The sequence below is a fragment of the Pinus tabuliformis genome, chromosome 3_1 (genome assembly GCF_031772625.1).
Source record: "Pinus tabuliformis cultivar Carrire ecotype Pingquan chromosome 3_1, CPIR1, whole genome shotgun sequence".
Classification (NCBI taxonomy): Eukaryota; Viridiplantae; Streptophyta; class Pinopsida; order Pinales; family Pinaceae; genus Pinus; species Pinus tabuliformis.
In genome coordinates this window covers 615639511-615665866 of record NC_142301.1, presented here as the reverse complement: position 1 = coordinate 615665866, position 26356 = coordinate 615639511, and positions in this window count along the sequence as shown.

Sequence of the window (26356 nt, the reverse complement as noted above, 5' to 3'; positions counted from 1 at the left end):
ATTTGAGGTCTTTTTTTCCCATTAGTATCAGTATTGTATGTTGGGTTGTATAAAGATGAGGTTTTTGAGTTAAATAAATGTTATGTCGCTTTGGTGGTATAATTCATATTTTTTCACATTATTAACAGAATTTTAAAATAGGTAAATGATGAGGCTTTTGTGATTTATATTTAGATTTAAGATTTTTTTTTTTAAGCAATAATCATATCAAAAATCAAGGACACTATTAGGTAGGATTGCGTTGTTGTCTTGAGAAAGGCTAAGTCCCCAAGAGCAACCTGAGCAAGGATGAATCTGTAGCCCTCAGATCCTTAAACCAGAACAAAGATATCATTGTTCTTAACGCAGACAAGGGTGGAGCTGCCGTCATTCTTAACAGGGTTGATTACCGCAATAAGATGTTAGATCATCTTGATAATAGAGGTAGCTATAAAAAGCTTCCCAAAAACCCCTTAAAAAAGGTTGCTAGGAATGTGGCTCTTGCCATTAAGTCCATTAGCTCAGTGAGTTCCCTACACCACAAACTCATTGAGAGTAACCCTATCACTCCCAGGATCTATGGTCTCCCCAAAATTCACAAGGAAGGAGCTCCAGTAAGGCCCATTGTCAACACCATTGGAGGTCCTACCTACCTTCTTGCTAAGTTCCTTGCGTTAAGGCTTAAGCCCTTAGTTGGTCGTACGGAGTCCTTCGAAAAGGACTATGCTTCCTTTATTAACGAACTCAAGGACATTAAGCTTGACCCTGGGGACATTCTTGTTAGTTTCGATGTTGTTTCCCTGTACACTTGCATCCCTATTAGTGAGGCCTTGGAGGTTATTAACCGCTTTACAGATCCTAACACGGCTCGGTTAGTTGAGATCTGCCTCACTTCCACCTTTTTCTGTTTTGAGGGAGAGTTCTTTGAGCAAACCTGTGGGGTTGCAATGGGCTCACCCCTATCCCCTGTCATTGCTAATCTGTTTATGGAAGATTTTGAGTCCAAGGCTCTTAACTCATCCCGTCTTCTGCCCAAGCTTTGGAAAAGGTATGTGGATGACACCAATGTTATCTGGTCTCATGGCCAAGAGGAATTAGATCTCTTCTTTGATCATCTCAACAGCCAATCCTTGACCATTAAGTTCACTAAAGAGCAGGAAGTTGATGGATGCCTCCCTTTCCTTGATATTCTTATTTCTAAGAATAGTGATGGTTCCCTCTCCCACCAAGTTTTTCGAAAGAAAACGCATACGGAGCAGTATCTTCATGCTAGTTCCCACCATTTCCCTGCTCAGAAGATGGGGGTTCTCAATACCCTTGCTACCAGAGCCCTAAGGATCTCGGATAAAAAGAGCTTTTAGAAAGAAAAATCCCATCTCCTTGATGTCTTTGTTGAGAATGGTTATAGTAGATACATGGGACAGAAGGCTTTCATAAAAGCTGCCAGGAATTCTCTTACTAAAAGGGAACTGAAGGAGCGTATTCCAGGTGTCCATCTTCCATTTGTTCAGGGGACCACTGATAAGATTGCAAGGATTCTCAAGATGCATAGTATCCCTGTAACCTTTAGGCCCCTTAACACCATTCGTATGTCCCTCAGATCAGCAAAGGATCCTATCGACCCTAAAGATATGAAAGGGGTATATATTATCCCTTGTTCCTGTGGGACCCCCTATATTGGTGAGACGGGCCGCTCCATCAATCAAAGGATTAGTGAACACGCAGCTGACCTTAAGCATAGGAGATCAAAGTCTTCGGCTTTAGCTGAGCATGCGGAAAAAACCAATCATCATGTTTGTATTGAAGAGGCTAGTGTCATTGCTAGGGTTTCTCAGTTCCATCATCGGAAATTTAGGGAAGCTCTGGAAATTGAAAAGAGGCCGAGCAATCTCAATAGAGAGGATGGTTGGAAAATCAGTAGATGTTGGGTCCCAGCTCTCTCTTCCTAGTCACTTCCTTCTTTTCCGCCCCTCCTCCTCCCCATCCCTCGTTTCTAGTCTCTTCTGTTTATAATCAGTTTATATATATATATATATATATATATATTACCTAATATTTATTTATTATTATTATTATTATTTTTAACCTAATATTGAGTTTAATATATATATATATATATAGATATTTTGCATTTATATATTTTTATTTTGTTTCTTTGATTTTATTTTTATTTTTATTTTTTTTGCATTTATATATTTTAAACTCTTTATTAGTTTTATTCCTTATTTATTTTTGTTAATGACTCTATTTATAGTTAATTATACATTCTATTCTTATAGTTATAGTTTCTATGTATTTATTTAATTGTTAATCCCTTTTAACAACCAATTAAATTAAATTATTTATATATTTATTTAGTTCCATATTTCAACTAACTTCATATTAAATTATATTATTTATATATTTATTTTCAAGGTTAGGACCCTAGTCCATTCTAGCCATTGGCCTAGCTAGTCGTTGGAGACTCTGCTCATGCTATTTAACATGCAAAGCCGGATCTGGTTCTTCAACTTGCCCTGACTACGAACCACATTGCCTGGTTCGAAACTCGTCGACAAATGATAGATCTTGTGATTTACACCGAAAAATCTCTCATAAACCTGATATGGATCACAGAAGCCTCAATTCAACAATAAAAAATATTTGTCAATGGAATCAGATTTATCTTTAAATTAGGTATGTTTTTTTAATTAATTATTTTTAAATTAATTAATTAAAAAATGTCATATCAACACATGTCATATTGATAATATTGATTTTGTGATAGTGATATTATAAGAAAAAATATTTACAAATGAATAATCTGCATGGTAAAGTGGAGATGAATCTCCATAATTAAAATATTGTTACGTGCTTTTTAATTTGGTTAAAAATAACCTTATATATATATATATATATATATATATATATATATATATAACTAATATATTCATTATTTTTTATAACAACTAATAATAATAATAAAGTTATTAATTTTTTTTTGTAATTACTAGTAATAACAATTTAAAATAAAATTATAATTCAATTAATTTCTATATAAAAATTGATACTTATATGACTATACTAGTATTATTTAATTTGAAAAATCATATTAATAAGTATGACATGTAAAATTGAGAAAAAAAATGATTTAGCTTGCTTTTCTAATTTTACTATAATGGGTTAATAGATTTTTTTAAGGGAAAACACAAATGTTAACCTCATAAATCATTTTTCTAACCATTTAAAATAAATTCATGTCAACTAATCAAATTCAATTTATTGTTTTTATTTTATGAAGTTTGTTAAATTTTTGGAAAAAATAATATTAAATTGAATATTTTGTTTTTTTAAATGTAATTTGTTTATTTAATTAGTTGATGAATTAAAAGATAGACTAAATTTATGTCAACTAATCAAATTCAATTTATTGTTTTTATTTTATGAAGTTTATTAAATTTTTGGAAAAAATAAATATTAAATTGAATATTTTGTTTTTTAAATGTAATTTGTTTATTTAATTAGTTGATGAATAATTTTATGTGGTTTTAAATTAAATTACTTTTTTCTTATTGAAAATGTAAAATCTGAAAAGGAGTCTATAACAATGCTATACAAATAGCCACCACCATAATTTAAGTAAATTAAAATAAATAGATGAATATAATATAAAGTTTATTAAACTCTTATTATACATTATATTAAAATATATTTAAGTTAAATGTATCTGTTAAATTATTACATAGACAAATATAATATGAAGTTTATTAAATTCTTATTATACTGAATTTTAAATTAATTTAAAATTATATTAAAATATATTTAATTCAGATGTACCTGCCTTTCTTCTTTTTATATATATATAATAGGTAAAATTATCAAATCTAATTTAAAATTATATTAAAATATATTTAATTCAGATGTACCTGCCTTTCTTCTTTTATATATATATAATAGGTAAAATTATCAAATTTTTTTATTTATTTATAAAAAACCAGTATTAAGATGTACCTGCCTTTCTTCTTTTATATATATATATAATAGGTAAAATTATCAAATTATTTTATTTATTTATAAAAAACCAGTATTAAGCAACAACTGTACTTATTAAATTGGTTTATTATTACTTCACCTTTGTGTTTAAAGAATTAATTAAAGTCTAATTTTGTCATTCGAAAATATAAAGTTCCTCGATCGTTAGTTATAATGTTAAAAAGTCATTTTTGGCTTTATATATGATGGGCCGTTATTAATAATTGTTAGCATATGAACAGTTTCACGCTGTACTCCGCATTCTCCGGAAAAGTGGGAGATGGACTTGTGGTTTTCAATACATTAGAAATCTCGTGGCCAAAGGACGATAATAATTTCTTCGGTTGATGTATAAGTTACAGTATGCGCCTTTTTTTTCCTTTAAATTAATTTGTATTGATTTATTCAACACATAAGAATCTCGTGGCCAAGGACGATACTAAATTCCTCTGTTGATACACAAAGTTATAATTTGTGGTTTTTTTTTTTTTCTTTTAAATTTGTTTGTATTTAGTAACAAATTTGGTTTGTATTTATTTATTTTCAGTAGTGTATTTATTTTTATAAAAAGCAAGAAAATAAGTTATGTTCAATAAATTTAAATAAAAAAAATAAAAATTGTCAATTATTTTTATTTATATTATAGAATATATTTATAAATTAAGTTAAGTGTAAGTTTTTATTTTGAATATTTTAAAATGATTAAAAAAATGATGAATATATATATATATATATATATATTGAAAGTAAAGTTAACGAAGCAATTAATATAGTGGTATAAATTAAATGATTGATAAACATTTATAGATGTCAAAGCACTTACATTATGACACATTTTACATTGTCAAATTAAAAAAAAAAAAAAAAAAATCATAAAAATTAATGAAATTATTACTTTATTATTGTTATTACAGTATAGATCCAATTTAAGCATAGATCTAGCATGTTTGGAGAGGGATCAAATCTCTTCAAATGAAAACCTTTTAGAGTACATAATTGGTATTTAAAGAAAAAAAATTTCCAACAATGTAAACTTTGAAACGGGAACTATAAACTCAAAACGGGAACTCTGGCCAAAAAACGCCAAAAAAACATCAAAAACAGTGCTAAAAACGAAAAGTGTGTATACTGGAACGATGGTTTTTTTTTAGGGACAATTTTGAACATGTTTTAAAAATGGCAGTGAAAACAAAATTTTCGTGCAAAATATAGCTTGAAAACGAAAAAGTGATTATACTGGAACGATGATTTTTTTTTAGGGTCAATCTTCAAAATTTTTAAAAAAATGCTAGTAAAATGATCTAACAACATAAAAGTGACTCATAACTTCTCATTTAACACCATATGGAAATCAAAAATTTTATTTCAAGAGACGATGCATACATCAGTTAGATAAACTGTCTTAAACAATTATTCAAAATCACTCATATTTTCTTGCACGCCATCAGAATTCACATCTTCAGATGAGTCACTGGATGCTGATGAAGATGTTCCATATTCTTCTCTTTCATCAACTAGTGCCCCATCTGAGTCCACATGCATGCCCATCATTTCAGGTTTCAAAATTCTTCTAGATCTACGACTAGTTTCAACAGACTCCCATCTCAATATTGTTCCTTCTGGTAACAACCTTTTCAGAATCTCTATTGTCTTGAAGCGAAGAGTTCCCCTCTTTGTTAAATTGAAGTCATAAACAAGTATGTCAACATCCTCCAATTTCAATATGTCTGTGCGGCGATGATTTATATTCGTACCCTTTCTTTTTCTCTTTCCGCCATTTTTTTTGTCAACTACCATCTCTGGCTTATACACACCATTGAATGGGTGTGTATTTGTGGCATACCAATGTACTTCAACACTTGTAACATCCTCATTTTCTGTAAAGACCTTTATAACTTTAGCAACCCAAAATGGATAGCCATTGAGATCTCCATCTGCTAGCACTGCGATCATGCAACCCTCCTTAATATCTTGTACTGAACCCCTGTAAAGGTCTTCCATGGCTTCACGTTGTGCACGAGATCTTCTAGAACCAATATAAATCTCTCTTTCCTCTGCCTGTGAATAATTAATGATACCTTGAGATTGTTGCTGTTCAACAATGTTTATTTCCTCATGTGCATTCGACACATTTTGTGGCCAAATAAATGGAATTTTGAAACGTATATCTTCATTTGTTCTTGTTGAAATGATATCACTTTGATTATTGAAAAATGACTCCCACCAAACTGAATCAGCAATGTCAAAGTACTCATATGTATATCTAATACATTTTTTAATTTCTTCTAGGCAATCAGAATAATTTATATCTCTGTTTTGTTTGCGTGCATTATGAACTTCACCAACTGATTGTAATAACAATATTTTCGATGCAAATATTGGATGATCTGGAATGAACTTCAAAAATTGCAAACCTGATGACGGTGCCCATTCTGTAGTAGTTGAATACTTCTTGCCCCATATTAGTGTTTTCCCATCAATTTTTTTGATACGAAATTGATGTTGGAAGCTAATGTCATTAAGTTGTTCAATGCATTTCCCCTCGCCATATGATCCCATAATAAACCTTCGCATGTCAATAGTTTCTTCCAACACATCAAAAGTAGGCTCTGGCATGTATGATTTCTTAATACATTCAATTAATGATGGCAAGCTCCCAACTTCCTTCCTCCTCAATGTGACTGAAAAACGACTGAACATCTGATCAATATGGTCATGAGTGTGCCCAACAAGAAGGAAACCAACCTTTACCTTCTGAAAAATTCTCAATTCAACAAGCATGTTTAGATATCCAAAAACAACCTGATTTTTGTTTTCACGGCAAGTGTTGTCCAATTGTAGATACAAAACTTTAGGAAGATTACCAGACCAATGAAAAATCACATCATGAATTATGGTTATGGTTAGATTTGCATCATTATGAATATTTGGAGCTGTGAAGTACACCTTTGGCAACATTTTCCCATTGAAGACCATACAACCAACCAAGTGATACTGAATAAAATTTTTCTCCTGTAAATTTTTGGGTGTGCGAACAAAATGTGGTAAAAGTATTTTTTTCTGGTCCATACCATCAATTATCAAACCCAAATATTTATTCGGATTATCATAACACTTCTTTTGATGCTTGTACAACTTTTTCCGTTCATTTGTTTGTTGTTCGCGATGCTCCTGAAGTTCTTTGACAATTGAATCTACACAACATAAAAGAAAGCCATTAAGAAATATGTTTTCATACTTGATGAATATACAATTTTAAAAGTTAAAGTTGTGAATGCCTACCTCTTTCTGACCCTTCACATTTGTCCCTTTTTTATTTAAGAGAAGCACATGTACTGCAAATCACCATCCTTGTCTTCTTAGGAATACGGACATTATTGAATTCTTTCTTCCATATCTTCACAAAATATTGATATGTAATAAACCGGCCATGTCCCTCAACACCTTCTGCATATTCTTTGTATAAGTTTTAGATTTCGCGTCTCAAAAAATTATCTGGAATATGCATTATCTCTCTATTTGGCATACACTCTCCATGCTTTGAAAAGAAATATTTCATCCATGACATTGCAATGTTTGATAATGGCCCAAACTGTCTTTTATGACGTATTTCAGAATAAAACGTGTGATCCTTTTCCAAATTTTCTTGAATTCTCGAGAGATGAAAATTCCCAATCGAATGAAACATTTTGAAAGCTTTTTTATAGATAAATAAAGTCTTAATATGATAATCATAACCTGACAATGTAGATTGCATGCACCCAACTAAATATGAATTTTGCATGCTTTTATTCATTGACAAATATCTCTTCCTACTCTCAAATGCAAATTTGAAATCCATATGTTTCAAGAAATCTTTTTGGCAACATTCACTTGAAATGAGTGTGCTGATAGAACTTCTTCTCGTCAGATATTCTGCTCTACCCCTTGTATAACTAGAACATCTTGCATTGATACGAAAAGGTCTGGTCCTACTCCTCGATACAATATTTCTTGGCAACATCTCCATCATTAGATCATCATTTGTATAAGGATTTTTATCATCATTAAGAGGAATGTTATCCACACTATGATCAACTGTGCTTTTCAAATACTGACTTGGAGGATATTCTTCATCTTCCCCTTCTTCAGTGCTACTGTCATAGTCCATAGAATTCAGACTCAATGGAAATTTTGACTCAATGTTTATTGGATATTCTTCCTCATGTGCATTTTCAGTGCTACTCTCACGGTCCATAGAATTAGGACTAAGTGTATCATCTTGTCCTTCATCACTGCTACCTTTACACTTATTAGAATTAGGACTAAGTGCATCATCATGTCCTTCATCACTGCTGCTCTCATAGTCCTTAGAATCAGGACTAAGAGGACATTGTGACACTCCATTCTTTTGAAATTCATCATCGCGCTCTTCATCACTGTTGCTCTCATAGTCCTTAGAATTAGGACTAAGTGGACACCGTGACACTCCATTATTTTGAATTTCATCATCCCGCTCTTCATCACTGCTATTGTCATAGTCCTTAGAATTAGGACTAACTGGACACCGTCGCACTCCATACTTTTGAAATTCATCATCCCGCTCTTCATCAAAGCTGCTTTCATAGTCCTTAGAATTAGGACTAACTGGACACCATGGCATTCCATACTTTTGAAATTCATCATCCCGCTCTTCATCAAAGCTGCTCTCATAGTCCTTGGAATTAGGACTAACTGGACACCGTGACACTCCATACTTTTGAAATTCATCATCATGCACTTCATCGTTGCTGCTCTCATAGTCCTTAGAATTAGGACTAAGTGGACACTTTGACACTCCATTCTTTTCAAATTCGTTATCACGCTCTTCATCACTGCTACTCTCATAGTCCTTAGAATTAGGACTGAGTGGACACCGTGACACTCCATTCTTTTGAACTTCACCATCTTGCTCTTCATCACTGCTGCTTTCATAGTCCATAGAATTAGGACTAAGTGGACACCGTGACACTCCATTCTTTTGAACTTCACCATCTTTCTCTTCATCACTGTTGCTTTCATAGTCCATAGAATTAGGACTAAGTGGACACCGTGAGACTCCATTCTTTTGAAATTTGTCATCAAGCTCATCATCACTACTGCTTTCATAGTCCTTCGAATTCAGACTAAGTGGAATCTGTGACTCTTTATTTATTTGAAATTCTCCATCCCCTCTTTCATCAGTGCTGCTCTCATAGTCCTTAGGATCAGGACTAAGTGGAAGAATTGACTTTCTATTCATAGTGGAAGAATTCCCACTATATTCATCCATATGAATAGAGTTGTTACGCGATGAAGATGTTGATGCTGTATAAATCGAAACTTCACTATCAGGACAATCCATCCCTTTCAAATAGAAGATGTTGAATGATACAAATGGAGAGTCTCCTAAAGATATTATATAGCTTAGAGAATGAAATTTCCCCCCCAAAAATTTCCCTCCAAAAAAATTTCGCGAAAATATTTCCCTCCAAAAATTTTGCAACCAAAAAATTTCGTGAAAATATTTCCCTCCTAAAAGTTTGTGAGATATATTTCACTTCATTATTTTATTATGCAATTTAATGAAAAATGTAAACTTAATTTTTTTATGAAATAAGTCATTAAAGTTAAAATTGTAAACTACAACTTCTACTTAAATTATTTTAATAGTCAAAGTATATAACTTTCACTAAACAATTGAATGCTTTTTTAAATTTTTATAATACATTTAGAAACAAGGTAATCCCACATTCACCCTGCTATAAAACAATTCCAAACTGTTCGCTTTATCATATTTTCATTCATCGCCATAAAAAATTAACATGTTAAAATTTATTAAAACTAATTAATCCCGCATTCACCGTACGATAAAACATCTTCGTAGTTTCACCTATATATTCCATTATCACTATTACTCATGTTACATCAAGGTCATCTTCGTAGTTTCACCTATATATTCCATTATCACTATTACTCACGTTACATCAAGGTTTGTTGAGGTTCGTTAAAAGACTTGGAGCGAATTTGTGGAGCAGCTACATTGGGATCAACAACATATTCAACGAAGAATTTCCGCAATTGAAAGGTCAGTTAAATTTTTTTCCTTGAAATTTCTCATATTAAATTAGTTTAACGAAGTAGATTTCTTTTCTAAACTTAAAATTTTTTGTCAACCAAATTAAGAAATATTTCCGTCATGAGCATGGTCGGCCGAGGGCAACCCCATCCTGCAATCGACCAGCCACTAGATTTTTTTTTTATAAACTTAAAATTTTTTGTCAACCAAATTAACAAATATTTTCGATGTGAGCATGGTGGGCCCAGGGCAACCCCATCCTGCAATCGGCCGGCCACCCACTCCCTCCGCACACCCTTCCGGGCCCCTCCCCAAACTCAGCAACCCCTTTCCCCCTCACCCCTCAACCCCCCTTCCGCCCGACCTCCCTACCCCACACGACCCTCACCCCTACCCGGCCCCCTACCTCACTCCCCTGGAGCCACCCACCTGCCCCCCTACCCAACTCCCCTTCCCTTCCCCCTCACCTCACCCCTCGTTTCTCCCCACTCTACCCCTACAGCCCCCTTACCCCCCCACCACAACCCCCAACTCCCCCCCGTCACCCCTCATCCCTGTTCCACCCCCCCGCCACAACCCCACTCCCTCCACCTCACCTTTACCCCTCACCCCCCGGCCCGCCTCCATAACCCCCCCAACCCCCCTCCATAACCCCCCTCATCCCCTCGGCCCTCCCCCTCTACCCTTGGGACCCTACCCTCACCCTACTTCCCCCCTGGGCGCCCCCCACTAAACCTACCCGTAACCCATACACACTCCTCCCGCACCCCATCCCCCCTGCCCCCCACCCCCCTTAACCCTCCCCCATACCCGCCCCCCTTAACCCCCCGCTCTCCCATACCCCCCTCCCATTCCCAACTCGTCCCCACCCCACCCCCCATACGCCCCCACCCCCCTTAACCCCCCCACCCCCCCCCTTAACCCGCTCCCCCTACGCCCTCCCCCCTTAACCCTTCCCCGCCCACCCAACCCATACCCCGCCCGCCCACCCGCCCAACCCGCCCCCCACCTGCCCAACCCATACCCCCCCCGCTCGCCCAACCCATACCCCGCCCAACCCCGCCTCGCCCCGCTCGGCCCCCACCCAACCTCGTCCGGCCGCCTCCCATCCCCTCCCCGCCCCTCGCCCTCGCCCTCCCTCCCTCCCTCCTCCGCCTTTGCCTCCCGACCTCCCCCCGCTCGGACAGCCACTTGGGCGCACCTGCGGGCCGTCGGGGTGGTGCGGGGCGGGCGGCAGCCCCCCGCCCCGGCCACCCCGGTGGCCTGGCGACCCGCCCGGGGTGGCCTTCCAATTCCCAGAATCGGACAGCCACCCCTAGTGGCCTGCGGGCCCGCCGGGGTGGCATGGGGCGGGGGCTGCCGCCCGCCCGACGCCACCCCGGTGGCCTGCAGGCGCGCCCGGGTGGTCGTCCGAGTGGGAGGAGGTCGGGAGGCGAAGGCGGAGGAGGGAGTGAGGGAGGGGGAGGGGGAGGGGCGGGGCGGGGATGGGAGGGGGCCGGGTGGGGATGGGCGAGGCGGTGTTGGGCGGGGTATGGGTTGGGTGGGTGGGCGATGTATGGGTTGGGCGGGCGGGCGGGGGGCGACGTATGGGTTGGGCGAGCGGGGGAAGGTATGGGGTGGGCGGGGTATGGGTTGGGCGGGCGAGGGGTGGGTGGGTGGGTGGGCGGGGTATGGGCAGGGTATGGGGTGGGCGGGTATGGGTTGGGTGGGGTTAAGTGGGGGGTATGGGAGGGGAGAGGAGGGTTAGGGGGGTGCGGGGGTTAAGTGGGTTGGGTAGGAGGGTGGATGGGGTGGGGTTAAGTGGGTGGGGCGAGGGGGGTTTGGGGGGGGGGCGCAGGGACAGATGGGGTACGGTTAACGGTGGGTGGTTTTGGGAAGGGGGTTAAGGGGTGGCGCGGGTATGGGTGGCTGGTTAAGGGGGTAGGCCCGGGGGCGGGAATGGGGTAGGGTTAAGGGGTTTGGGAGGCGAGGTTAAGGGGGTGGGGCTGGGGTAGGGTTAAGGGGGGACCACCGAGGGTACAGGTAGGTAGGTTTAATGGGGGGCACCCAGGGGGGAGTAGGGTGAGGGTGAGGGTAGGGTCCTAGGGGTAGAGGGGGAGGGATGAGGGGATGGGGGGTTATGGAGGTGGGTTGGGGGGGTTATGGAGGGGGCCGGGGGGTGAGGGGTAAGGGTGAGGTGGAGGGAGTGGGGTTGAGGGTGTTAAGGGAGGTAGAGGTAGAGGTAGGGTGGGTGGGGTGAGTTAAGGGTTCGGGGAGTGGGGCGGCCGGGTAGAGGGAGTGGGGGGAATGAGTGGGGTGGATGAAGGGGAACGAGGGGGCCTGGGTAGAGGGGTGAGGTGAGGGGGAGGGATGAGGGGTTAGAAGGAGCTAGAGTGAGGGGGGAACGAGGGGTGAGGGGGATGAGGGGGAGGGTGGGCGACCCGGGTAGAGGGGTGAGGTGAGGGGGAGGGATGAGGGGTAGAAGGAGGTAGAGTGAGGGGGGGAACGAGGGGTGAGGTGAGGGGGAGGGATGAGGGGTAGAAGGAGGTAGAGTGAGGGGGGGAACGAGGGGTGAGGTGAGGTGGGGGCGGGGTGAAAGGTGAGGCGGGGATGGGTAGGTAGAGTGAGGTGGGGTGGGGGTGAGAGGGGCAGGGGGGAACGAGGGGTGAGAGGGAAGGTTGGGAAGGAGGAGGTGGTGAGGGGTGAGGGGTGAGGGGGGTCCGGGTAAAGTGAGGGGGAACAAGGGGAGTGAGGGGGAATGAGGGGTGAGGGGGGGTAGAGTGAGGGGGAACAAGGGGTAGGGGTGGCCGCAGGTAGTTGGGGGAGTGGGCGGGGGGGTGAGAGGAAGGGATGAGGGGTGAGGTAGGGGAGGGGGGGTTAAGGGGTAAAGGGAAGGAGAGGTAAATGTGGGCTGGGGTAGCCATTCGATTGCGGGGAGGGGTGGTTCAGTTGGGGGCGAGGCGGGTAGGCGGAATAGGTGGAAGGTGGGTAAGGGTGGGCTAGGCTGGCGGACGTTGGGGGGAAGGGGGTAGGCTGTTGGGGGTTGGGGAGAGCGGAAAGGGGGTGAAGTGGCATTGGGGTTGTGGGCCGGTAGTGGGGCTAGGGGGTGGAGGGGGGCGTGGAGGGGAAGTGGTTGGGGGGTGGGGTGGCGTGGCGTGGGGGTAGGGGGGAGGTGTGGAAGGGGGGTAAGGGTGCAGTTGGATGGCCGTCCAATTGCGGGGTGGGGTGGCGTGGGTCGGTTGAGGGGGAAGAGGGGTAGGGGGCGTGCAGGGTAAGTGGTGGGGAAATCGCCCGCCACTCCGTGGATGGACAGGGTGGTGTCAGTGGGCTTCTGCCATTTCTTAGTGTTAATATTTTTTTAATTTCAATTATCTGATTATACAAATTAAAAATTTAGGATATATTTTCGTTGTGGATTTAAGTTAATATGTTTTCGTTGTTTACTAATTTGTGTTTCTATTTTTCAGGAAAATGGCATCAAAGAAGATTTCTGTGAATATGTCTGGACCAAAGACACTTAAAGGTGCATCTTCAAAAAACATTGGTGAATGAACTCCACCTGAGCTCATGGCTACAAATCTTTCAAGTGCCTCAAATGATAAGAAGATGATTTCAGACTGGAAGAATTCAAAAGAGGTGAAATTCCCATCAAGAATATGGTATGTGAAAGAAAAAGAAAGTCAAAGTGTGAACATATATCTATATATTGATATACCGAATGAAAATGGAATTTTTGAGCTGATGGGAAGAGTCATAGATATGTGTTCGGTACCAGACACTGAAGTTGTTTACATACTTACAAAAGCTCCCAAGTCACATGAAAGGATTAAATATCAACTAACATATTCATTGTATGACACGAGAGATGTATCTACAAAGTTGTGTAAACAAATTGTAAATGAGATGAAACAAAACATCGTAAGTATTGTCATTTATATTTGTATTTTGTTTTCTTGAAAGTGTCTCGCTATATTTTTTTAATTTTGTTTTTATTGACATATGATATTTTATTTGGCAGAATTTTGTTGAAAGTTTTTCAATTAGGTTGGGAGGCATTCATTTCATAGAGCATGATATCGTGAAAGTTGTCAGTAGTTTTTACTCAGTGTCAGAAAAAAATATGGAAAACAAGCAAAATGTAGTAATTGATGATGCTACAAAACTACATCCAAAGGATTAGAAAAAATGCCTCTAGTGGACAAATCTAGCAAGGGTAAACAAGTTACTTTTGATGGCAATGAAGTTGAAACTGACAGTGAAGCATATGTTGCCGTTACTGAAGATGACATTGGAACTGAGAAGAGTCGTAAAAGACCAAAAGTAACAACGCCAAAAAATAAATCTGTTGAGAATGTTATGACGAAGAAAAGTAAAGTTGAAGATTTTGAAGTAGTCATTACCAGCAGTCAAGAACCTAGTGAAACTTCAAAAGAAAGCAGAGAAATCATTACACCAGGAGCTGATTTAGAGGATGGCATTATCAAAACAAAACAAAATGCCATTCGACAGAATTTGACAAAGAAAAACTTAATTGATGGTGGTCGTACATTTCAGCTTAATGTCAGACAAACCTATAAGGCAAGTGAAGGACAATGTCAATATCAAGTCAGAAAGCCACACCATCTGCATGTTCACAACTTGAAGACATTGATGAGGTATAATCCATATGCTCATGTGGTTAATTATGTGCTTCTTGTTGATCCAGTTCAAGTTCCCAACAAAGAAGCATTTGATAAGTCAAAATGTTTTGAATACAATTATTATGTGCTTGGGGGAACCATTCTGTAGAAGCTCAAAGACAATTGATGGAGGAATATCCCAATAACCCACGTTTTGAAACAATGAAATGTATCATTTACGCTGGTTTATCGGATATAGAAGCAAAGTTAGTGGCATGGGATCATAATTCAGATAATGAATATAGGATGTCTATGACTTTCATCCAAAGGGTTAGATTTATTCATAGTGAATTTCAAGAAAAATGTGGTGGGGATAGGATAAATGTTACTGCAGATTTCCGAAGGGAATGTTGTATGGAAATAGGCTATCAAATTGAAGAGAAACCCAATTCAAAAGGTGGAAAACGCAACCTTCCTAGTGACATATTCAGAGGTGTTGATAACATTTTCCAATTGGCATTTAGAACTGGAGATGTTTGGAACTTGATTGATGAGATTTTTAGCATGTGGGAAAACATTGGCATTAAAAACCAGAAGGTTAAAAAGTCTAAGCCATTGATATGTGGCGGCAGTAAATTAGGTCCTGACTTGAAGCAGCTTCCAGAAGATATGACTATCACACCTTGGAGAGCAATGCAAGGAGTGAAAGATGAAAAAATTGTCAAAACAATATTATCTCGTGTGAAGTCAGGGGAATTATCATTGGAGGAAATGTCCGAGGAATTTCAAAAGTAAGTTTGTTGAATTATTTTTATTTATTTCTAGATTATAATTTTCTTTTAAATAAAACATGTTGTTCTTGGTAGTATTTGTTATACATATCATTATATTGACTTTTTGTTACTTTATCTATGTAGTCACAAAGTTTACATGAAAATTCAAGAACAAATGGTTAGATTGTTGAATGAAGATAGTTGGGATGATGTCATACGCAACTATCCAGATTCAAGTTCTACATCAACATTAAAAGCTTTTTATCTTGCATTTAAAAAGGTATCTTGATTTACACATTCGTTTTTATTCATCTGTGTACTATTTTTAATTTATAACTTACACATATATTTGTTTATTTTATAAAAGATGAAGAAGGATGATAATGGAGCGCCAACTAGCTTCAGAACCTTTATTGAAAAAATAAAGACTGAAAGATTGAGGAAGCAACGTGTTAAGAATGTTGAACTTGATCCAACTCTTACTCATTTCATTTGGAATGGGCTAGACACTGTTCAATATCAAGTAATACAAGGCGACTGTGAAGACATTGCTAAACTCATACCTAAAAGGGAGTATGCCCTAGTTATTGCAGATATTCCCCATGGTTTCAATGTTCCAAATATTGACTATGATAGTGACCCTTATACTTATCAAGCTTTTAGTAAACTAGTTGCGGGATTTGTAGAAGTCACGTCATCACCATTATGGAGATTTGTGACATTTCATTCAGACACACAATTGGCAATGATATTGTCAAGCTTCAAAGGGAAAACAAATTCAAGGATGCAGCTTACATGGTAAGACGTTTAAAATGTATATGTGATTAATGTTGAAAAATTCATTTATGTACAAGTTGATTGAACTTTTACTATTTCATGTTACAGGCAAAAGTCAAATCTTCTTAACCGTGATGATCAAGTATTTATAAATGATTGTGAGTTCATTCATATTGATAGTTGGGCAAAAGATGATAGTTGTATGTCTATGATTTTTAATCGGGTGGACGGAAAGAGTCATAGCCAAATACTGAGTTATGATGCTGTTGTGAGAAAACTAACATATGAAGACAAAGAAGCAAAAGGAGAGATAGTTAACATTTATCAAAAACCACAATTATTGATTAACTATCTTATAGACATATGTTCAAATGAAGGAGATTGGGTTCTGGATTTATTTTCTGGCTCAGGTAAGTTTTATTATATAGAATTGAATTTCAATATGTTATTTTTTTAATTAATATGTCATTGTACTAATTTACTTCATTATTTCTTTTGTGCTTGATAACTAGGTACAACACTAGCATGCTGCCTTCAAAAATGAAGAAATTGCATTGCAATTGAAAAAGATCCATTACAATGCAATTTCATTCAGCAAAGAATTAATGCTCTTCAATTTCTTCCAGATGCAATGCAAGAAATTGGGTTGAAGAAAGGGGACTTTAGTGAATCACGTGTCGCAAAAAAGGCAAAGGAACCTCAACCACCATTACATGGGATGTTTGGAAAGACATACATTGGGAGATTGGCAGACATGAAAGATCCATTAGAAGACGAAAATGAGCAAAAGGAAGCAGAAAATATTGAGGAAGAAAACAATGATGAAACTCTAGAGGACGAAGAGTTTGGATTACGTGACATTGTTGATTAAATTTAAGTTATGCTTGGAAATCAAGCTCATTTTTTGTAACTATTAAGTAGTTATACTTGCAATGTTTTGACTTTGACATTTTATGAGAAGAATATACACTCAATTAAGGTTGTTATGCGTTGAATATTTGCAATATGTGATTTTCGCATTAATTTTTAAGTTAACCATTATTTTTTGAAAAAAAAGTGATTATTATTATTTTTTGATATGAAATTCATTAAAAAAAAACTATTATTTAACTATTTTTAGTTAAAATTTTCGTATAAAAATTGTGATTTTCGCATGTCAATTGTAGCAAAAAATTATGAAAACATGTAGTTTTTTAATTATATTTATGTTAAAAATGGCTATTTTTATGTCAATTGTTAGAAAATATTGTTTTTTAGAAACAATTATTTCTTGTGGATTGAAAAATTAATTAACAATGTATAAATATGTAGAATATTGAAAATTCAAAATATCAACCTTCTTTTTTAAATATGCGAAACAATAAAAACCTCACTACAAAAAAAATAAAATTAAAATAAAAACAAGAAAATATGAAGAAAAAGACCACTTCAAAAATTATTAAGTTTACAAAATAATTATTTACATTTCATACATTAGAAAATCAAAAAGTTAAAAAAAACCTTTTAAAAAAGAGTCTGGTGCAGAATTACCACGTTTTTAAATCAGCATAAAAAACACTACCATTATAAAACACAATGTACATAAAAAAAATTATAGTGCCAAAAACTAAGCTTTAAAAAACACATGTGTGTTCTGCATAACCCCTTTTCGAAATCGGGTCACTTTTTTGCTATCTCTACAAAACGGGTAACAGTATGGGTTCCCGTTTCAAAGTTTACATTGTTTTCCTCTCTACTAGTAAAGATTCACCTTAAGCATAGATCTAGCATTGGTTGAGAGAGATTAAATCTCTTAAAGTGATGACCTCTTTTAGAGTGCAAAATCTAACCCCCCTCTCTCTCTCTCTCTATATATATATATATATATATATTTTAAATTGTATTTTTGAATGTTATATAGAGTATATAACTTAAACTTGTAAGTCCAAAAATTATTTATTGGATTTTAGGTAAAATTGACAAAAAATTGTTTCCAAAAAAGGAACAAATTGTGAAATAGTGAAACTTATTCAAAGGGTTTAACCATAAAAAACTTATTATTGCAATTGTTTTATATGATATATACACATTTTTTTAAAACAATATATCATAAATAGTTAACATTAAAAATATTTTACATAATATGTGCATTGAAACATTTTATCTATGGACTACATTGTCCATATTAAATGGTTTATTTTGTTATCAATAAATTTTGAAGTATATCTCAATATTACTTAATCCTATATATTAAAATATTTTATTGATGACCCACATTAATTTTTTTATTATTATAAATATTTTTAAATGCTACACCTATCTTGTATTATTCTTATTAAGAAGTACTTGATATTTTTTATTTTATTTTTTACCTTTCAATTACTTTCTTTTTTTAATATTTTTTTTATATACGACATTAAAATATTTTATTTTAACATGTTCTTTCAATATATAAATATGTATGAATTCCATATCAATAGTTAACATTGATATTCAAATAGTAAATTTAAATTCTATATTTTTAAAAAGTATAAGTTTTAAACATCTTTTTCATACTTTTTTTGTCTTAATTTTTAATTACTTCATCTTTTTTTAAAGTTGATGTGAAATTATATTACATCATGTGGATATCAAAATATTTTTACCACACTGGATTGTAATATCAACAACAAATCAGGTGACCATAGTGATGCTAGGATTATTGATGTTTTCTAGTGCTTTTAATTAAAACTAGCTAAACATGCATATTCATTTTTGTTATTATCGATATTGTTTTTTTTGTTTAGAGAATAATTTATTTTTATTTCACGTGTCAACTCCACATTGAGCATGGATGGAATCACACATCGTCTTCATCCTCATACTAACAAGACTCAAACCCCATCCACTATGAGAGATATACTTCTTGTCAACAAATGGTAGGTAGTGAAACATGTCAAGATTTGGGAGTTGAAGAAAATGCAAGGAATTATGGAAATTTCTCCTTAATTGGCCAACCCAATAGGGGGCCATAACATGGAAAAATCTAATGTGTTGTTAATGTGGAATTGATGTACAATGATGTGGTATCAACGTTGCATGTCATGGAAATGATCTAGTGTAGAAATAACACTGATGTTGAGTTTATGTGGTGATGAAGTGGTACTAATGCGGCACTAATACGAAGATGAAGTGTAAGGTTGATATTAGACTGAGTTATGGTTTTGTTTAAAGATCTGGGCCCCTGCGTGGGCATTGAGTATGAACACTTTCAGACTAGTTTCCCCTCAGTGGGCAGTCATGCTTTTTGGTTTTTGATTTCATATTGATATTTTTGTTCAACATCGCAGAGGCCGGAGCCTCATTGTACTTTTACCCCTTTCTTTTTTAATAGATTAAACTTACTTAGAAATATATATATATATATATATATATATATATATATATATATATATATATGAACAATTGACATTAAAATATTTTACATAACATGTACATTGAGACATTTTATCTATGGAACTCATTGTTCACATTAAAATGATTTTTTTGTTTATATTTTTAAGTATACATCAATATTTTTCATTTGTTACAGAATATGAGCCTTGAAATGATTGACACGCCTCACTTATGACTTGAGTAACCATGACCCAAGGGCATCTAAGATGTCAAAATCACCCGGAGATTGCAACTAGCCTAGGCCACACCATCCCCTAGCATGACTAGATTTTTTCCCATAGAGTTTCGAAGCGTTCACGTTTTCACCATAGAGTGCCTTAACAAAGCACCATATCATTGTCTATTCTATGCCGCATGGGCTAAGTACATTTGATTATTACTTAATCCTAAATATTATATTTTATTGATGACCCACATTGAATTTTTTTAATATTATGAATAGTTTTACATGTCACACATCTCCCTCTATTTATTCTTATTAGGAAATACTTGATATTTTTTATTTTATTTTTTAACTTTCAATTACTTTTATTTTTTCTTTGGACATTGAATATTTTATTATATACAACATAAAAATATTTTCTTTTAATTTTTCTTTCTATATATAGATATATATGAAGTTGATATCAACATAAATTAGTTAACATTGATCTTCAAATAGTTTATTTAAATCTTGTGTCAAAATATTTTTGAAAAGTATAAGGTTTAAACATCTTTGTCACATTTTTTTTAACTTCTAATTACTTTATCTCTTATGAAAGTTGTTATGAAATTATATTACATCATGTAGATATCAAAATATTTTATTTATCACTTAGAGCCAGTGAAATATTTTTACCACATTAGATTGTAATATCAACAACAAATCGAGTGACCATAGTGAGGTTGGGATTATTGATGTTTTATAATTTTTTTTTATTAAAATATGCATATTCTTTTCTTTAATCATTGAAGACATTGCTTTTCTATTTAGAGAATATTTTATTTTTATTTTAAGAGGACACGTGTCAAATCCACATTGAGCATGGATGAAATCACACACCGTCATCATATTGGGCTATAAAATGCACATCTCGGCCAATTACAATATAATTATTCTGAGTCAACTTGCCCCTCCAACATCTAGCCCACCCGCAATTCCTTCTTCGTCCCGAAGAAGGGGGAGATTTGGAGATTTACAAAAATTTAGAAAATTAGTGAGGATAGAAATAGAAAATAGAAAATAGAAGACAAACGAGAATGTTTGTTGGATGGCAGATAATCACTTTTTTTCGCGATGGTGATGACTATGATTTGGGCTATTCACGGACTGGTTGGTCAACATATCATGTAGGTTGCTCAACTGATGTTGCTTGAGTCATATCAGAAAAACTTAGAATGTGGGTTCCATGTCTCCATTTCTCTCCCAGCGACTAATTGGATCCTTCTACTTTGAACTATTGTGCATCAAAGTGTTGTTCAAGTTTTTAGTTACATTCCAACATGCTTGGTTGAAAAAATTTGAACTTGGGCCAAGGAGGTGCAATACTGTCGATTGTGCCTAGACAGGTGCCTCTTCGAAAACTGTTTGATGAATGGATGGTGTGACTGAGTGTAAATGTTGGTTGAATATCGACTACTCTTTTACCAACTACTAACCTCCAAAGTCTTTAAATATTCCAAGAATTGGACTTTGTTAGCCATTGAAGTTTGTTGGGTCAGTCATTGGTCAGGCATAACCTGTTATTCTAGTCGTTGGATTATATCATGGATGATCTGTAGCTGATTATTGGTGTTGGATGCTTCCATTTGTGCCTTATTTGCTTCACTAAGCCACTATCGTTCCTCCTAAATCAACTACATCTTTGATTTTTTCTCTTGTGCAATTTGATTCTCTAACACAATCTTAGCCCAAATCTCAATGATTGTGCGTTATCGTGATGACACGTCATGAATAAGAATTTTCTCTTCTCTAAGTTGATTGCATTTGGTTAACATATACATTGGCCAGTTGTTAAGGATTGTGCCTAATATGGCAAATATTTCTATTGTTTTTTCTAATTTCTACTTAGCCTTTAGAAATTCCTTGTATTCCTCCTAGATGATTCTTGACAACTCTTGGTTCCCATGTGCCTTTGCCTAGTGTTGAAGCTTGAAAACCTATTCGTTCATTCACAAATTATAATCAACCAACCAGTGGACTAATTGTTGAATAACAACAAGTGGATCATGAACTCTGGTCGGAATGTCTATGTTAAGTTTTTCTTCTTCCCGGGTGATGCAATCTGACCAAACCTCCTCTTCTTGTTTCTCTTTTTTTTTTTTAACCTATCACCATCAACCACTCTCTTTTTCCATGTTCCTCTAACATCTTTCACTGAATACTTTAGGCGGAAAAATACAAGTTTGTGAGACACATAAGTTAGGTCATATGGTTTAGTAGACCACTCTTTTGTCCATCCTTTCCCTAATGTTCAATCAGATGGATGTGTTAACCATGGTCATCTGAGTCGATGGGCTTTTTTGCTGAGTTTGTGACATACACAATGTAACTACCATTTCTGGTTCAACCTTTATTGAAGTACCTTTTCCCAAGTCAGTTTGTTCAACTTGTTTTGATGAACTCGCTTAAATATCGAATGTTGATTCATTGTTGTGTTTTGTCCACCATTCACTCCTACACTGGGTGTTGAAGTTATAGGAGGCAATTCCAAGGTTAGCTCAATGTATGGTACTTTCTCCTTTTCTTCTCCACCCATGCTCGACTAACCTTGGGTCTATTTTTGAGATGGGGTTACCGTCTGAGTAATCAACTATGTTGGTATCAATTGTTGATGTGCTTCTTTTTGTTGTTCATCCATCATCTTTTTCTTGATTGTTTCAATGAAAATGTACTTGGCGTGTACCAGGGATTGCAAAATCTCTGGGCTGACACAAGATCCCTAAAAATAATAAGATTTCCACTTATGTTTGGCCTCTTTTCCCTTTTGATGCCATCTCCTCCAAAACCTATTTTGCAATTGAGTTGAGTTGGTGTTGCAATTTAGGTTTTTTGAGTCTGATGTCGGCTAAGACTTCTTTCTAATTTATTCTGACTTCCCACTCTTCAACGTCGACAAATATTCAAAATTCTTTTCTTGTAGACTTCTTTTAAAATTCTGGCAAAGGCACCGAAAAGTCAACTTTGAATGGAACTATATATAATTTCTCTTCCTATTCTTCCTCCTGCTCTACATTGATTAATGGCATAAAAACTACCTATATTTAATATGAATGGAAAATATAACATAAGGTGGGAAGATATCAAGAATGTCAAGGGAATTCAAGTGAATAAGTTAACCTGGTGTAAATTTGAGAAGTATCTATGCACTCTAAAAATATGAAAGCCTGCATAGGTTTATTTAATATGAATGGAAAATCTGACATAAGGCTGGAATATCTCAAGAATGTCAAGGGAATTCAAGAGAATAAGTTAACCTAGAGTGAATTTTAGAAGTACTTTAGGGAGAAATATTTGTTTGAAAGGTATTATGACAAAAAAATCAAGGAGTTCCATGGAAAAAAATTGGGAAATATTACTATGGAGGCATATGAAAACCTATTTATTGAATTACTGAGGTATGTTCCCTATATCAGAGATGAAAAGTTGAAGATACAACGATTTCTCACCAGGTTGCCACAATCCTATTAGGACATAATAAATTTTGATGAGTCAAGAACGATTGAAGACACCATTAGGAAAGAAAAATATTGTTATGATCAATATAAACATGAGGTTGAGTTCTAGAGGAATGGAAAAAAAAGGAAAAGACCAACCTTAGGAAGAAAGGGGTGAAATCCTCATGCTATTGGAAGCCTTTGGAAATCATTAAGTTCATCAAGCTAGCTAAAAGTGAGTTCTGGTAGAATTTCTTAGCTCTCAGTGGAAGAGAACTAATCCTATAAAGGAAGAGAACTACGTAAAATAGGAAAGGACATAGCACCACTCATGCACGAGAGACAAAGAGCAGTGAGAAGAACATATAAAAGTGTAGATGGAGCGAAAGGAGTAACCTAAGAGAATCACTAGCTAGAGAAGCATTGTATCTCATGAACTGGGTGAATAGACAAGGAATTGGTGAGGATCCTCCACCTAAGTTCGAGGGCCTAAAACTAATTATGAATAATTGTTTGACTAAGGCACATAAGGCATTGGATAAGGGAAGCATCAAGGGATTGCTAGATTAGTGAAGGGCTCCCTTTGGTGTTCTGCAAGCCTTGAATAGACATCATTTTTTTGTTAAGAGGCCCTGACTTAGTCTTGAATTTCAATTATTGAACCTTGTAAGTGAAGTAGAATGGCCTTCACATTCCTTCATTTGAAACCTTGAGCAACTAGTAAATGAATTTTCCTCTAAGGCATCGGATCTGGATTAGGGGTGGCTAGCTACAAGAAAGACCATATCTAAGCTTAAGCTTTGGTGGAGAGTGGCTCGCCCTTCTTCAGTTACCAACAATTTAAGGATAACATATAAGTGTATTCATCTCTTATAAATGAAATGACACTATTGTACAAAACTAATGAATATTTTTATGATGGTTACTATGCTTGCTAGCGGAAATGGACAAGAATGAATGGTCTGAACATCTAATAAGTGTGTATGATCTAAGTATATGTTTAACACTTTATGAGAATGGCTATGATAGGTTCTTGTGTATAGTATAGTAATAAGACGTGTGATGATTAACTATACTAGTCCTCCATTTGTTATTTCTTCCATGGACAAATTCTATGCACGAGAGTATACCTTAATGGTATGTTGTTTGTAAATAATACACACATGCACACACTCTCTTCTTGTCATACATTGGAATGGCTAGTCTTTCCAAACAATTTATTGGATGGAACAATATAGACTACATCTTTGTTGAGCGTGAGAGGACTTGAATGTCCTCCTCTTTGAAGGGATTTTATTTTCCTCATGAGAAAGGCTAAGATACTAGCTACCTCTATGTGAGAAATATATAAGTCTGAGGTGGGGAATTTCAACCTTAAATGAGTAAGGAGAAGTCCTTTAGTTGAATGAAGTTGAGTATGTGGCCTTAGGCCATCTTTCTTTATACTTATAAGAAATTATTTACTAGAAATTGTGACCTTGAGAGGTTGTTACAAGTTGGAGAAGACATTTGCGTCTTCATGATACTTTAGGGACAATATAATTCTATCAAAGTCGATCTCAGGCCTTTAGAATAGGAATGAAATCTTTATCAGATCTTAGAGAAATTTTGGGTCGCTCCTTTTAAACTCAAGATTAAACCTATTGTCTCAAGCCAAGTGAAATTTCAGGTTTAGGGTATTTGGCCCTAACCCATGTTCATATGGTACAACACAAGGTTATGGCCAAGAGCATAGTTGGAGGGGCTATTGGTTCTTTGGTTAGTCGATATCAACCTTTCGACATTTGGAATACCTAGAGTGCATCAAACTCACTTGTGTGGAAAACACTCAATATAGGTATAACCTGAAACTATGACAATTAACATAGACGGATAGTTGGGGAAACCATAAGGCCTAATCAAGTCATTGATAAATCAAATGCTAGTTGGGAGTTAACACCTATGAACCCCTACTACTAACGGAATTTGACAGGTTTGTCGATTGATAGGAAAATTTCTTTTAGTAGGAGTCTCTTGTTAAAATTTATTAAATAGAAATATAAATTACCAACAATAAAATGAAAATCATAAACACGCAATCTTTATCGTAGAAAACCCCAATACGAGGAAAACATAATATTCTATTAGTGCCCCTTTGCCAAAACATGCCAAGTGAACCAAGTGAGCTTTCACCACTCACATCCTTAGTGCACTTACAATGGAACCTTTCCAAGATTTTAAAGGCTTTATTACGTGCTATCCATAGGCTCAAAACCATGGGAAACAAAAACCATGTGCCTTAAACCACCACTTTTGATTAAATTTCACTCTTTCATTGAGTAAAGTTTACTTAACAATCGCTCCATAAAACTTGAACTGAGTTTCCTTTGACCAAATTTAACCAATCGAGTGAAGTTAATCAACACCACTTATCTCTATGCCCTACCCCCCCCTCAAAGTTTGTAGCCAGGGTATCCATTAATTTGGCATGCCCCCCTATCAAATAGGTCTAACTCCAGAGTTTACTGGTAATTTATGAGCAATACACATGTCACACTAGGTCTTACAGCTGTATGACCATTTCACCCATTTTACCACTATTTTCACCTCCAACTCCTTTGATTGCTTCAAGTTTAACAGGTGAAAACCTTCACAACTACATCATGCCACCTCAAACAACTAATCCATGAACCTAGAGATCAAACCATGGATGATCCTCATTTCAAAACATGAAATATTGACCTCCATATCATAACTTTCTACAGGTTCTACCATTTTTTGAACATTTCCCGATTGAAGCAGATGCATTTGAGGACATTTTTTCCTTTTGATAAAGAGGGTAAAGTGTTAAGGATCCTCTCCTCAACCTCCACAATACACTCCTTGGATTCTTCTTCCTTAACAGAGACAATGCTATTGCAACACCCCACTAGAGATTCAAACTTTGGTGTCTGTTTTTCCCTTTGCTACTATTGGGAGAGCTCCATGTAGGAGTCAAAGTCAAGCTTCCATAATTGGAACCAAAAATCTTCGTTATTTCTGGTGTTTCATCATCCCACTTCAAAGAGTGGTGAGTCATCCCTTTCATAAATACGTTCGACATCACACACAAC